A 16813-nucleotide genomic window follows, 5' to 3' on the forward strand; every position below is an offset into this window, starting at 1 on the left:
TGGAATACTCAAACGAGACATAATCTGGGGGCAGAGGCTGCAGTCACTGCTGCAGCCTATGTCCGCACCCTGAAACAAAGTGTAATCAGTGACGTCAGTATCAGCAGCTGGGCTAGTATCTGCTCTACTGAGCATGTGTTGGTTCTCAATTCTGACGTCTGCTCAGTAGGGTCTTGTCATTGCTTAATATTTTTTGGAATGCACAGTGACAGTGCGCTCCCTCACTGGCTCTGATCAGAAGTATTCAAACTGCTTGTTCTCACCCACAAAGCTCTCCACAGTGCGGCACCCCCATACATCTCCACCCTCCTCTCTGTCTATCACCCCACACGTTCTCTACGCTCTGCAAATGACTTTCTACTAACATCCACACTAATTCGAACCTCCCACTCCAGAATCCAAGACTTCTTCAGAGTTGCACCAAACTTCTGGAACGCTCTACCCCAAGAAGTTAGGACGAATCACAACTCACTCAGCTTCAGACGCACCCTAAATAAGTAAATAAATAAGTAAATAAGCACTTGTACCTTGCCCCTCACCCAATCTCATTGTAGATTATAAGCTCTCACGAGCAGGGTTGTCTTTTTTCCCTTTAAATATTGTATTTTTTTATAACTGTTGCTTGTTTGTATATGATCCTCCTGAATTGTAAAGCGCTGCGGAATATGTTGGCACTATAGAAATAAAGATTATTATTATTATTATTATTATTAGAAGTGAGAGGTTGGCAAGAGAGTGCATGGTCAGTGTGCATTGCAAGGAGATAACCAGCCTTGCCACCAAAAGTGACATCTGTTTTGGTGGAGAGTAGAGATGAGCGAACCGGTCCCGGTTCGGCTCGAGGCCGGTTCGCCGAACGGGGGTCCCGTTCGAGTTCGGTTCGTCGAACGTTCGACGAACCGAACTCGAACGTATAGGCTATAATGGGAGGCAATCACAAACACATAAAAATGCATTATAAATGTACACAAACAGTTAATAAACATTGCCATAACACTTACCGGTCCTCGCGATCCCTTCTGCACTCTGTCTCCTGCCGCTATTCCATCCGATGATCGCTGAATCCTCCCGGTGACCTGCACTGCCAGCAGAGAAGCAGGACCTATCGTGACGTCAAAATAGCCATGTGACCAGTCACGTGGCTATTATCTCATTGGCTACAGACTGGTCACATGACTATGACACGTCATGTAGGACCTGCGAGTGCATCTCTCCGGTACACGGTGCACATATGTGTATCGCCGTGTACCGGCGACATGCTCTAGCACACGGTCGACTCCCTGTTCCGTTAGGGACCGGCTGACACAGCCGGTCATTAACGGAGATCACCGTTGCCATAGCAACGCAGTTAGCGGTGACGTCACCGCTAACCGCGGCTCCGGGAGCACCGTTGCTATGGTAACGCGTCTGTCAGCGTTACCGCTAGCAGCCAGCAGTGATCACTCACGGAGTGAAGGCTGCACGCTGCTTCCCGATTGTAGTGAGCATTGTAGTTAGGATGGAGGTTCCCCAGCCCCAAGTGATGCCCCTCACTACAATCGTCACTACTACTACACTAGAAAGAAAGAAGACAGAAGAGCAGGATCGTGGAGGGCTGACAGGGGTAATAAAGATGGAGTCTCTAATGTGTCTGTGTATTTATTTCTATTAAAGTATTTTTTCTCTGTGTGGTGTCTTTTTTTAACCCTTTATTGGAGATTCTTAATGGCCGGGTCAAACGTGCCTGACATTAAGAATCTCTGGCTTAATACTGGCTGGTAAAACAAAGCCAGTATTAACTCATGATTACCCAACAAGCCACCCGGCTCCAGGGCTGTTGGAAGAGTTGGATACAGCGCCAGATGATGGCGCTTCTATGAGAGCGCCATTTTCTGGGACGGCTGCGGACTGAAATCCGCAGCAGAGGCGCCCACAAACCTCGGGCTAACCTGTGCTGCGGATTCCAATCCCCAGCTGCCTAGTTGTACCCGGCTGGACACAAAAATAGGGCGAAGCCCACGTCATTTGTTTTTTAATTATTTCATGAAATAAGTGAAATAATTAAAAAAAACGGGCTTCCCTATATTTTTGGTTCCCAGCCGGGTACAAATAGGCAACTGGGGGTTGGAGGCAGCCCGTGGCTGCCAGCTGTACCTGGCTAGCATACAAAAATATGGCGAAGCCCACGTCATTTTTTTGGTGGGCAAAAAACTTCTGCATACAGTCCTGGATGGAGTATGCTGAGCCTTGTAGTTCTGCAGCTGCTGTCTGCTCTTCTCCATACAGACAGACAGCAGCTGCAGAACTACAAGGCTCAGCATACTCCATCCAGGACTGTATGCAGAAGTTTTTTGCCCCCTGAAAAAATTATAAATTATGTGGCTTCGCCATATTTTTGTATGCTAGCCAGGTACAGCAGGCAGGTACGGCTGCCCCCAACCCCCAGTTGCCTATTTGTACCCGGCTGGGAACCAAAAATAAAGGGAAGCCCTTTTTTTATTATTTCATGAATTTCATGAAATAATTAGAAAACAAATGACGTAGGCTTTGCCCCATTTTTGTGTCCAGCCAGGTACAACTAGGCAGCTGGGATTGGAATCCGCACCACCGGTTGGCCTGAGCTTTCTGGGCCCCACTGCTGCGAATTGCAGTCTGCAGCCACCTCAGAAAATGGCATTTTCATAGAAGCGCCATCTTCTGGCGCTGTATCCAACTCTTCCAGCACCTGCCTGCTATACCTGGCTAGCATACAAAAATATGGCGAAGCTCACGTCCTTTTTTTGTAGCTTTTTGGCAAAAAAAAAAAAAAATGCTTCCCTGGATTTTCCATTGCCAGTGAAGGTAACACCAAGCAGTGGGGGTTAGCAGCCAGTAGCTGCTTGGATTACCCTTAGCTAGCAATACAAAAAATGCAGTGGGAGCTAACATATATTTTTTTTAATTATTTATTTAAATAACTAAAAATAAAATGGGCTTCCCTGTATTTTGATTGCTGGACATCACAGTGCTGTAAAAATAAATCTTTAAAAAAATGACGTAGCGCTCCGCGGTATTTTTGATTCTCAGCGCAGATAAAGCAGACAGCTATGGGTTGCCACCCCCATCTGCCTGCCGTTACCTTGGTTGGCAATCAAAATACAGGGAAGCCCATTAATTTTTTCTATTTAAAAAATAGTTAAAAAAAAAAAATTACGTTGGGTCCCCCCATTTTTGATAGCCAGCTAGGGTAAAGCAGACGGCTGTAGCCTGAAAACCACAGCTGGCAGCTTTACCGTGGTTGGGGATCCAATGTGGAGGTCCCCTCAGGCTCTTTTTTATAATTATTTTATAAATATTAATAATTACACAATAAAAGTAGGGGACCCCCCAAATTGGATCACCAGCCAAGGTAAAGCGGACAGCTGTGGTCTGGTATTCTCAGGGTGGGAAGGTCCATAGTTATTGGGCCTTCACAGCCTAAAAATAGCAGGCCGCAGGCACCCCAGACGTGGCGCATCCACTAGATGCGCCAATCCTGGCGCTTCACCCCAGCTCATCCCGTGCCCTGGTGCAGTGGCAAACGGGGTAATAAATCGGGTTGATACTAGCTGTAAAGTCACCTGAGATCAAGCCCAGCAGTTTGTGATGTCATGGCGTCTATTAGATACCCAACATCATAAACTGTCAGTACTAACAAAAACAAAAAATCGACAAAAGAAATTTATTTGAAAAAACAGTCCCCAAAACATTTCCTCTTTCACCAATTTATTGTAAGAAAAAAAATAAAGGGGTCCCACGACGACTCTGGACCGTCTAGAATATGGGGGGGAGACACTCAGGGAACGTATCCCCCATTTTCTAGGAGTGCGGACCCTTCATGTGAGGAGTGTGGGTGCAATGAATCTGCACTCACTCTCCCCGGGTCCACAGCAGCAGAGTCCATGTCGTAATGGTTGCTACCAAAGCTGCAATGCCCTGCTCATGAGGTAAGGGCATGCCTAATCAGGAGAACTACTGTAGAGGAAGCTCTGCTCACTGGTATATAGGTGCTCAGAGGTAATAATAGATAAAATTAGTGAGTAACCTCGGCACTCTATATCTCCCAGACTAAGTCAGTAAGTCACAACGGATAGTAATGCAAAATCACTCTTTATTGGTCCGTATTAAGAAAATTTTTTTTTCATAAGCATATATGTTTTTGTCCAAAACAAGTTACAAATGACGTTTCGGCCTGAGCCTTCGTCAGATTGGACTTATCTGCATGTAATCATGAAAAATGACAATAATCAGTATCACATAAGAGTGAGAGAACAATAACATAAACTCGAACAATGTAGAGGTACAATTGGGATGCAGCAAAAAAATTGCAACACAGCAAGAAATGAAACACATGATACAAATGTCATAATACAGTACAAGGACAATATAGTAATGACAAATATGGGGTCAGAGTAGACTTAGACAGCTCTGGTACGAAAGAGATGTCAATCATAAAGTAACATGTGCAGTAGGTGTAGAGCTACACTATGCATGGCAGAGCTAATGGGTAGACCGACCATAGAAAAAGTAGAGAAAAAGTGGAGAAAAAGTGGAGAATAAGTGGAACATAAGAGGAGAAAAAGTGGAGAAAAAGTGGAGAAAAAAGTGGAGAAAAAGTGGAGAAAAAAGTGGAGAAAAAGTGGAGAAAAAGTGGAGAAAAAGTGGAGAAAAAGTGGAGAAAAAAGTGGAGAAAAAGTGGAGCATAAGTGGAGAAAAAGTGGAGAAAAAGTGGAGAAAAAGTGGAGCATAAGAGGAGAAAAAGTGGAGAAAAAAGTGGAGAAAAAGTGGAGAAAAAGTGGAGCATAAGAGGAGAAAAAGTGGAGAAAAAGTGGAGAAAAAGTGGAGCATAAGAGGAGAAAAAGTGGAGAAAAAGTGGAGAAAAAGTGGAGCATAAGAGGAGAAAAAGTGGAGATTAAGAGGAGAAAAAGTGGAGAAAAAGTGGAGCATAAGAGGAGAAAAAGTGGAGAAAAAGTGGAGAAAAAGTGGAGCATAAGAGGAGAAAAAGTGGAGATTAAGAGGAGAAAAAGTGGAGAAAAAGTGGAGAAAAAGTGGAGAAAAAGTGGAGAAAAAGTGGAGCATAAGAGGAGAAAAAGTGGAGAAAAAAGTGGAGAAAAAGTGGAGAAAAAGTGGAGAAAAAGTGGAGATTAAGAGGAGAAAAAGTGGAGCATAAGAGGAGAAAAAGTGGAGAAAAAAGTGGAGAAAAAGTGGAGAAAGTGGAGAAAAAAATAGAGAAAAAGTGGAGAAAAAGTGGAGAAAAAGTGGAGAATAAGAGGAGAAAAAGTGGAGAAAAAGTGGAGAAAAAGTGGAGAATAAGAGGAGAAAAAGTGGAGAATAAGTGGAGAAAAAAATGGAGAAAAAGTGGAGAAAAGGTGGAGAAAAAGTGGAGCATAAGAGGAGAAAAAGTGGAGAAAAAGTGGAGAAAAAGTGGAGAAAAAGTGGAGCATAAGAGGAGAAAAAGTGGAGAAAAAAGTGGAGAAAAAGTGGAGAAAAAGTGGAGCATAAGAGGAGAAAAAGTGGAGAAAAAGTGGAGAAAAAGTGGAGCATAAGAGGAGAAAAAGTGGAGAAAAAGTGGAGAAAAAGTGGAGAAAAAGTGGAGCATAAGAGGAGAAAAAGTGGAGAAAAAGTGGAGAAAAAAGTGGAGAAAAAGTGGAGAAAAAGTGGAGATTAAGAGGAGAAAAAGTGGAGAAAAAGTGGAGCATAAGAGGAGAAAAAGTGGAGAAAAAAGTGGAGAAAACGTGGAGAAAACGTGGAGAAAAAGTGGAGAAAAAGTGGAGAAAAAGTGGAGCATAAGAGGAGAAAAAGTGGAGAAAAAGTGGAGAAAAAAGTGGAGAAAAAGTGGAGAAAAAGTGGAGAAAAAGTGGAGAAAAAGTGGAGAAAAAGTGGAGATTAAGAGGAGAAAAAGTGGAGAAAAAAGTCCGCAGAACTAAAAAAAAATGACATAGGGTTCCCCCTAGTTTTGTAGCCAGCTAGGGTAAAGCAGACGGCTGCAGCCTGCAGACCACAGCTGGCAACCTCACCTTGGCTGGTAATCCAAAACTGAGGGCACCCCACGCTGTTATTTTAAATTAAATAAATAATTAAAAAAAAAAACACGTAGGGGTCCCCCAAAATTGGATCACCAGCCAAGGTAAAGCAGACAGCTGGGGCCTGATATTCTCAGACTAGGGAGGTCCATGGTTATTGGAATCTCCCCAGCCTAAAAATAGCAGGCCGCAGCCGCCCCAGAAGTGGCGCATCCATTAGATGCGCCAATCCTGGTGCTTCGCCCCAGCTCATCCCGCGCCCTGGTGCGGTGGCAAACGGGGTAATATTTGGGGTTAATACCAGATGTGTAATGTCACCTGGCATCAAGCCCTGGGGTTGGTGAGGTCAGGCGTCTATCAGATACCCGACATCACCAACCCAGTCAGTAATAAAAAAAAAATACACGAACAAACACATTTTTATTTGAAAAAACACTCCCCAAAACATTCCCTCTTTAACCAATTTATTAGATTGAAAAACAAATCCAGGTCTGGTGTAATCCAAGGGGTTGCCATGACGATGCACACTGTCCCAGTCAATGAAGAGCAGGATGTTCCCCATTGGCTGGGAGAGCAGTGCAGTGACCTGAGCTAACATCAATGGGTCAGCCCAGGTCACTGCAGGGGGGTGACAAGTGCTGCTGTCAGTGAGGTACATTACCTGCGCTGATCTCCAGCACACTGACAGCCCCTGTCACTGAGGTCAATGACCGGCGCCTTCACATCAAGTATCGCGAGAGGTCCGTGACGTCACCGCCAGTGTCAGTCTCGGGTCGGAAGCGATAGGTGATGTGACAAGCGGCGGCCATGGAGGACAGTGACAGCGCTGAGGTCGGGATGGCGGGACTTCATCACCGCAGGTAAGCCGAGCGAGCGAGCGAGCGAGCGGGCGGGCGGGGGGGCGGGCGGGGGGGGGGGGGGGTGGATGTGTGTGTGTGTGTGTGTGTTTGTGTATGTGTATGTATGTGTACATGCCGCGGGCAGGAGGGGGTGGAGCGAGCTGAGCGGGAAAGTGTGGGCTTCCTGCACGTAACTAAGATAAACATCGGGTTACTAACCAAAGCGCTTTGCTTGGATACCCGATGTTTATCTTGGTTACCAGCTTGTGGCAGGCTGCCAGCGATGGCTCCTGCTCACTGTAGCTGTAAAAAGCCCTGCTTTTTGCTGCTAGAACCGTTCTCGAACGTATCTAGAACTATCGAGCTTTTAGCAAAAAGCTCGAGTTCTAGTTCGATCTCGAACAGCCCAAAAATCACTCGAGCCTAGAACTGGAGAACCACGAACCACGAACCGCGCTCAACTCTAGTGGAGAGGCCGGTCTCTATTTTTCCTGCCTACCAGGTTATCTACATTACATTAAATAGACAGATATCAGTGTTGGTTTCGGGCTAACCCTGTAAGATCTGGAGGCTAATGCCCCATATCTTAGTGCCTACTGATGGGTCTGGGTACAGGATAGACAGGTGATAGAAATGGGTTTAGGGTACCCTGCTAGGCAACTGATTGAGAGTAAAGGTCATGCCAAATATTAATCCGCAGAACTAAATGAAATGGTAAACACACTGAAAAATATTTTATGCAACCTCTGCAAGTGTATATATGCAAGGAACATTTAGTAATGCTGATGGCTTAGCAAATGAGTTAGTGTGCATAAGTATACAGACAGAGATAATTCCCTTTCTCTAATATAAGTCAAAATGGTCATCCTTGACTTTATAAATTGTAGGACCTCATTTATCAAAATTGTATAAAATAAAAACTAGCCCTGTTGCCTGTAGCAGCCAATCAAAGCTCAGTTTTAATTGTTTAAAGGGGTACTCCAAGAAATGTAATAAAAATAAATAACTAAAAGAAAGTACATTTAAATATTACAAAGTTTACTGAATACCTTTATTTAGCAAAAAGGTAAACTTTAGTTAGTGAAAAGGATTTGAAATACGTCAGCTCCCAGCAGTTTCTCAGCCATCCCATGTCTTAGGACAGGCTACATAAAGACGTCTGCTGGAGACAGACATCGGGTGAGAGCAGCATCCTGTCCAGTATCGTGAACGCGCTATTCTCTGTTCACCGAAACTGACAGGATAAGTGGAAGACCGTTTGTATAGTTTAATCCAATAGCTCTGTATCATCCTCCTTTCCTCTAATGAACCTGTCGGGCTGATGAGATAAATGTTCAACCTTAGTCACCTAGAAAGGTTATATTCTGCTTTAGTCTGCACATTGCTGCTCCGCTTGTCCTGTCAGGTTCAGTGAACAGAAGAAGGCACGTTCATGATACCTGACAGGACGCTGCCCTCACCTGATGTCTGTCTCTAGCAGACGTCTATACGCAGCTACTCCTAAGACATGGGAGGGCTGGGAAACTGCTGGTAGTTGACATATTTAAAATCCTGATACTAGTGTACTAACTAAACATTACCTTTTTACTACATTTTTTGCAAAATAAATGTATTTAGTAAAAAATTGTCATATTTAAATGTACTGTATTTATTTTAGTTATTTATTTTTATTACATTTCTCCGAGAACCCATTTCAATAGCTTTGAAAAAATTAAAGGTGCACTGTGATTTGTTGCAACAAAGAGAATTTTGCTTCTAGATAAATCTGTTCCAGATTGTTAAAAAAAACATAATTGAACTGGAATAACAGTATAGGTTAGTCCAAATAAGTGTCCTTTATATTCTAAAATGTGGTATTTGTTTAAAACATGCTGTGGAGCCAGTGTCTGCCCGTGCGCCAAACGGAACGAGCTGCCAGTATTTCAGGTGCCTTTCTGTGACGGGCTGTTTCCCTACACCAGATCACTTGCTGGTTAAGGGAGGGGCTTGCTCTCTAGCTCTGTATTCCGGGTGATTGCCATATTTTATTAGGGAGCGGTCTCGGCCGGAGTGACGCCAGTCGTATTTCCTACGGTAGTTAGTTGCAGTAAGTGCCTGGCTCTTGGTTTGTTTGGTGTATTGATCTTGGTCCTCGACCCTGGACTGTCTCTTGACTTTTCTCTGCTTGCTCCATTGACCCTGCGTGACCTTTTGACTTCTGATTTCCTCCTAACTACGACTTTGCCTGCTCCTTCTGTCCCTCTCCTGATTACCTGACCCCACGGCCTGTATCCTGACCTCGTTCTTGTCTGCTCCTTGTGTTTTGTTGTGTCCTCCCAGCACTGAACTTGACTTGTTTGACTTCCCCACTGCTCTTGCACGAGCTCACAGTGCCACCTAGTTGCTACTCTATACCACACACTTAGTGACTAGCATCTCACTCCTCTCTGTAAGTGACGTAACACATTTATTCAAATGCAATGGGTGGTGAGGCATATCAGCTAGTAGAGCCAAGTAATCCAGAAAGGAAAAAGACCGCACTCGTCCACTGTGCCGAAAATCCTCTTTATTCAAACACGTGCAGGTTAAAAGGCAGGAGAGGAACTAGGTGCAGGTTCCTCACAAGGCATGACGGCCGATTCGCGTTAATTACGCTTCGACTGGTCCCAAAGAACCTGCACCTAGTTCCTCTCCTGCCTTTTAACCTGCACGTATTTGAATAAAGAGGATTTTCGGCACAGTGGACGAGTGCGGTCTTATTCCTTTCTGGATTACTTGAATTTATCGCTCTTTGTGGACAAGCACCCCGCAGCCGGTGGACATCTTATTTTGGAGCCCAACTCCCAGCAAACGTGCGATATCGCAAGGTAATACCCAGTGGTGCGGGACGTTTCTTTGCACTTATATAACTGCTAGTAGATCATGCGAAAAAGGAGAAAAGTTCAGGGCACTGCCCCAACACCAAAAAACCTTCAGAACATCCTATACTGGGCCGAAAAAGGTGCACATGCTCTGCGGTGCCATTGATGTGAACAAACATGTGAACATCAGAGCAATAAAAAAGGAAAAAACATCAGGCACTCACCAGTTGCTGCTTGTGCAAGTTTTGTTGTTTTATTCGTGCAGGTTACAAGTGCATGGAGTGGAGGGGAGGGAGTGGACGCTACACACGTCCAAAGACGACGGCGGCCGTTTCGCACCTGTCTGGTGCTTCAGCTGGTCTGAACTGAGCTGACATCACATCCATTATATCCACATAATACAGGTGGTTGATGTCAGCAGTGATTAAAACAGGTTTAAAATCAAACTGCAGTATTACTACTGAATGGAGTGCAAAATAAGCATGTACAAACATATAAAGACATACAATAATTTTACATATAGCTGGAATCTAGAAAAATTATCCCAAGAATACGCTCAACTCATTTTTATCATTTAGTCCTAATGGACCCAAAGCATTAAACTTCATAATATATTCTGCCTCCTTTCTGAGCAGAAGTTTGTGCGTATCCCCACCTCTGGCTGGAGTTTTAACTAGATCAATGCCTATAAATGACAATACATTGGGGTCAGAATTATGGACTTCTTTTATATGATTGATTAATCTTGTAGCGCCTATTCCGCTAGAGATGGAATTTCTATGCTCTCTAAATCTTATAAACAAATTTCGAATAGTTTTGCCAATATAAAAATATTGACAAGGGCAGAATATTACATACACCACCATTTTGGACCTGCAGGTAATCAGACTTTTGACATAATGTGAATGGCCACCTATTTTAAATGTTCTGCCAACTATATGAAATTGGCAAAAAGAGCAATTGCCGCATCTAAAATTACCTGTAGGGCCAGCATGGTGTAGCCAGGTCAAGGGCGGTAAATAGCGTTTTTTAATCAGAATATCTCCAATATTCCTGCACCTCCTGTGTGTCACTAGGGGCTTATTAATGGCCATGTCTCTCAGCTCATCAATCCCTTCGATTATATACCAATTTTTATTTATCACTGATTTTATTGTTCGGTCCATAGGTCCGAATTTAAAATTAAACACAAAACGATCTAGTTGTTTTTTGGGGGGGAGATTGTTACAATTCCTGACAAGAGATCTTTTTTCAAGCTCTATTTTCTCCTCTGCTTGGGCCTGCATGGAGTTAATTAAATTCAGGGGATAACCCCTTTCCAAAAAGCGTTGTTTTAGATCTTTTGTCTGAACTTGCAAAGCATCTGTATTATTGGTGATCCTATTCAGCCTTAAAAACTGGCTGAAAGGAACCGATTTCAGTACATGCTCAGGATGGGCACTTTTATAATGCAATAGTGTGTTCACTGTAGTCGGTTTCCTGTAGAGCTCCCTTGAAATTAACCCTTCATGGGCTGTTAATTTGACATCAAGGAACTCAATACATTTATCTCCGAAAAAATGTGTGAACAGCATATTGCAATTATTTTCCGAATTTAAATACGCTACAAAGGAATTAAACTGTTCCCTATCTCCATCCCAAATTATCAGGACATCGTCCACAAATCGCATGTACTTTTTTATATGTTTGATATATGGATTGATGGGACTGTAAATTAAACGATCTTCAAGGTGCGCCAGAAACAAATTCGCAAAAGTACATGCCACCGGAGTCCCCATTGCTACCCCACTATTTTGTTGGTACCAAGTGTGCCCAAATTTGAAAGTGTTATGTTTTAAGACCAAATTCAAAGCCTCTTCAATAAAATTAATTAAATGGGCATCTTCACCAAGCTCTCTCAACATACCTGTAATGCTGTCTATTCCAAGGTTCTGTGGAATCCTTGTGAATAGGCTTTCCACATCTAAGGAAGCCCAATTAAATGTTTCTTGCCACTCGAATTGTTCAAGCTGCTCAATCAAATCCCTTGTATCCCTTACAAAAGATGGAATTGTTTTTAGTAATGGATGCAACAGCCAGTCAAGATATGCTGAAAGTGGTTCGGTGAGAGATCCCACTCCCGAGACTATTGGTCTGCCTGGTGGTCTCTGTTCACACTTGTGTACCTTTGGTAGCCAATACCAGTGCGGTTTTGTTGGGAAATCAGGAAAGAGTTTTTCAGCTCTATTTTTTGTTATAAGGCCAGTTGTTATCTGCCTATTCAAAAAACTGCGTAATTTTTCTTTAATTTTACCTGTAGGGTCACCAGTTAGTTTCTGATAAACTGTGCAATTATCTAGATGTTTTTTTGATTCTGCTAAATAATAATCGGTGGTCATAAGCACAGTGGCACCTCCTTTATCCGCTTTTCGTATCGTTACATTCTTGAAGGATTTAATTTTTTCTAGTGCTGCTCTTTCTGAACTAGATAGATTATTCTTCATATTAGGATATTTTAACGCTTTTATATCTCTCAATACTACTTCCTGAAATAAATCGATACTATTACCAGGGGATATAGGTGGGATAAAAGTAGATTTTAAACCTCCAGTAAATTTAGTGCTATTGTCTAGATTGCTCTCTATAGCTGAAACGTTTGCCACATTAATTTTATCATCTGTTATACTCAACAGATGCAAAGCGTCCTCAGCTACCTTCCCAATTTCTGAACCCATCAGAGAAAAACCAAGGGGACCTATATTGCATTGCCTTTCATCAGCTTGTTTTTGAGTCGATTTATTATCTGCGTTAAAAAAATGTTTTTTTAAATGCAATTTTCTGCAAGCTTTGTATAAGTCCACTTCAAATTCCACCATATTAAATGGTTCTGGAATGCAGAAATTTAGTCCTTTTTCCAGGACCGCCAACATATCATCATCCAGTGTCTCATTAGTCAGGTTGTAAACTTTTTTCTTTTTATTAGGCTCCGAACTGATTGTCAGTCCCTCCAGGAAACAGCTTTCCTTTTCCCTATCAGGGGCACATTTATTTCTCCTCCGGCCTCTCCTTGTCCGCCTTCTAAAGGGTTAATGGGAAAGTTCATATTAGATCTATCTTCATTTAATCTCCTTTTTCCCGGGGGTGGTTCCTCCTGACCGCTGGAATCAGAATCTGTTGTCCATGCGGCTCTTTTATTTGATGCAGTTTTAGGTTTTTTCCTTGATTTTCCTTTCTTATAGGTAGAGAAACTGTCATTATTTTTATTCCATCTGAAAACAGTTCCAGAATCATAGTCTGCTTTGTCTCTCAAAAATTTCTCTTTTTTGCGTTCTTTTACTATTGTTTGATATGGTATTAATTTTTTGTCTAGGTTCTGTAGAAATTTGTTCCACTGATCCTGTGATAAACGCATCTCTAGCTCTTTTCTTAATCTTATCAGTTCAGTTGTTATTTTAGCATGCTCTTGCTCGTTTTTCTGTAATACGAGATCTAGGAATTTAAATGAACATTCTGCCAGAACATTATCCCATAGTTGTTTGAAATCGGCATCATCCTGATAGAATTTTGCACTCCATTCAGTAGTAATACTGCAGTTTGATTTTAAACCTGTTTTAATCACTGCTGACATCAACCACCTGTATTATGTGGATATAATGGATGTGATGTCAGCTCAGTTCAGACCAGCTGAAGCACCAGACAGGTGCGAAACGGCCGCCGTCGTCTTTGGACGTGTGTAGCGTCCACTCCCTCCCCTCCACTCCATGCACTTGTAACCTGCACGAATAAAACAACAAAACTTGCACAAGCAGCAACTGGTGAGTGCCTGATGTTTTTTCCTTTTTTATTGCTCTGATGTATAACTGCTAGTAGAGTTTGTCTTAGCAAAATGGAAATCCTGATTAATACGCATCATTTCTCCCAATGGGGGGTTATGTTTCTGTATAAAATCGTGCCTAGTGATAATTAAGTTAGTAGATGTCCAAAGGTGTTTCATGGTATTTATCCCTTTAAGTTCCCACCATTTAAAGGAATTTGGATCTAACCCAACAGTAAACATAGGGTTATTAAATAACATCAATAGAGGGGAAGGATTCGATTGGATTTTAAATTGAAATCTGAGTTTTCACAACAATGATAGGGAGTGAGAAGTATATGGTAAGACAGCAGCTAAATTATAAGGTAGCTGACCTGTCGACCACATTAACCCCAAGATGGAGTATGGTGCAATAAGGGAATTTTCAATGTGTATCCTTTGGGCTTACCAGATGAAGATATCACTGTAGATACAGTTAGGTCCAGAAATATTTGGACAGTGACACAATTTCCGCGAGTTGGGCTCTGCATGCCACCACATTGGATTTGAAATGAAACCTCTACAACAGAATTCAAGTGCAGATTGTAACGTTTAATTTGAAGGTTTGAACAAAAATATCTGATAGAAATTGTAGGAATTGTACACATTTCTTTACAAACACTCCACATTTTAGGAGGTCAAAAGTAATTGGACAAATAAACCAAACCCAAACAAAATATTTTTATTTTCAATATTTTGTTGCGAATCCTTTGGAGGCAATCACTGCCTTAAGTCTGGAACCCATGGACATCACCAAACGCTGGGTTTCCTCCTTCTTAATGCTTTGCCAGGCCTTTACAGCCGCAGCCTTCAGGTCTTGATTGTTTGTGCGTCTTTTCGTCTTAAGTCTGGATTTGAGCAAGTGAAATGCATGCTCAATTGGGTTAAGATCTGGTGATTGACTTGGCCATTGCAGAATGTTCCACTTTTTTGCACTCATGGACTCCTGGGTAGCTTTGGCTGTATGCTTGGGGTCATTGTCCATCTGTACTATGAAGCGCCGTCCGATCAACTTTGCGGCATTTGAATGAATCTGGGCTGAAAGTATATCCCTGTACACTTCAGAATTCATCCGGCTACTCTTGTCTGCTGTTATGTCATCAATAAACACAAGTGACCCAGTGCCATTGAAAGCCATGCATGCCCATGCCATCACGTTGCCTCCTCCATGTTTTACAGAGGATGTGGTGTGCCTTGGATCATGTGCCGTTCCCTTTCTTCTCCAAACTTTTTTCTTCCCATCATTCTGGTACAGGTTGATCTTTGTCTCATCTGTCCATAGAATACTTTTCCAGAACTGAGCTGGCTTCATGAGGTGTTTTTCAGCAAATTTAACTCTGGCCTGTCTATTTTTGGAATTGATGAATGGTTTGCATCTAGATGTGAACCCTTTGTATTTACTTTTATTGAGTCTTCTCTTTACTGTTGACTTAGAGACAGATACACCTACTTCACTGAGAGTGTTCTGGACTTCAGTTGATGTTGTGAACGGGTTCTTCACCAAAGAAAGTATGCAGCGATCATCCACCACTGTTGTCATCCGTGGACGCCCAGGCCTTTTTGAGTTCCCAAGCTCACCAGTCAATTCCTTTTTTCTCAGAATGTACCCGACTGTTGATTTTGCTACTCTAAGCATGTCTGCTATCTCTCTGATGGATTTTTTCTTTTTTTTCAGCCTCAGGATGTTCTGCTTCACCTCAATTGAGAGTTCCTTAGACCGCATGTTGTCTGGTCACAGCAACAGCTTCCAAATGCAAAACCACACACCTGTAATCAACCCCAGACCTTTTAACTACTTCATTGATTTCAGGTTAACGAGGGAGACGCCTTCAGAGTTAATTGCAGCCCTTAGAGTCCCTTGTCCAATGACTTTTGGTCCCTTGAAAAAGAGGAGGCTATGCATTACAGAGCTATGATTCCTAAACCCTTTCTCTGATTTGGATGTGAAAACTCTCATATTGCAGCTGGGAATGTGCACTTTCAGCCCATATTATATATATAATTGTATTTCTGAACATGTTTTTGTAAACAGCTAAAATAACAAAACTTGTGTCACTGTCCAAATATTTCTGGACCTAACTGTAACTGTGCTATTTGTGCAGCCTTATGATATACGGAGAAATTTGAAAGTGATACTCCTCCTTTTTTGCCTATGATAAAACATAGTTGGTTGCAATATCCTACGCAGTTTACTGTACTAAACAAAATTAGAAATTGCTGAGTAAATATCTGAGGTCTAGGTATATCTAGATATTACTATATTCAGTGCTGGAGAGGAGAAGTGGGGGTTAATGCTGCGCTATCGCCAAGAAGGAGGAAAAAAAAATAGTTGATTTGATAATAAAAATGTTTTATTCCATAGATCAACGCGTTTCAGGGCTCAAGTCCCCTTCTTCAGAAACAAAATAGAAAATCAATGATACAACTGATGTATTGTTGATTGTATTTTTGCTTTTTCTTTTTTGGTCCTGAAAAAGGGGACTTGAGCCCTGAAATGCGTTGACCTATGGAATAAAATTTTTTTTATTATCAAATCAACAATTTTTTATCCTCCTTCTTGGCGTTAGCGCAGCATTAACCCCCACTTCTCCTTTCCAGCACTGAAGATACCTCCATATGGGGCTACAGCAGCCGCCATTGTCTTTTATGCTTTCTTGGTGATTGTGACCTTCACAACCTTATAAGGTTAGTGTATACTGTTACACACCGCTTTTTTAATATCTGGTATGTCCCTGTGACGCCCTGGCCTATCAGGTCGTCACAGGGTATTGTGCAATCTGCCCTTCTGCACAGTATCCTCATCCTCCTTGGTTACGGGTCCCTGGCCTTTGGTGTTGAAAAGATCAAGCTAATCAAAATCCTAGAAACACTCTGCGCCACACCCACCAGACACACCAATGGGCAACCTGAAGGGAATAGGGCCGCCCACTTGGGGGGTTGGTAAGGGAGCAGTCAGTTGAGAGAGGTGTAGCGTTGGAAGAGGTTGGGAGCAGGGTTCCTTGAGACTACTAGGTGGCAGACGTTGGTCTGGGCCTGGTAGGAGCTGGAACCCCAGTCGCAGGGGATCGTGAGAATGGGCACAGAACTGCCGAGGAGGGCAGCCGGCGGCCTTGTGCCGTCTCCGGGCAGGGGCCAGGGCACGACGGGATACGTGGACCCTAGGCCGGGAAGTAGCTTCAAGCGTCCTGGTAATTCACCCGACAAGGACGGAGCCTTCAAGATCCGATCTTCACCTGCTCCAAAATCAGGGTGCTAGCGCAACAAGGGAGATAGGACTTTCCC

This window comes from Anomaloglossus baeobatrachus, chromosome 5, assembly GCF_048569485.1.
Source record: "Anomaloglossus baeobatrachus isolate aAnoBae1 chromosome 5, aAnoBae1.hap1, whole genome shotgun sequence".
Lineage (NCBI taxonomy): Eukaryota > Metazoa > Chordata > Amphibia > Anura > Aromobatidae > Anomaloglossus > Anomaloglossus baeobatrachus.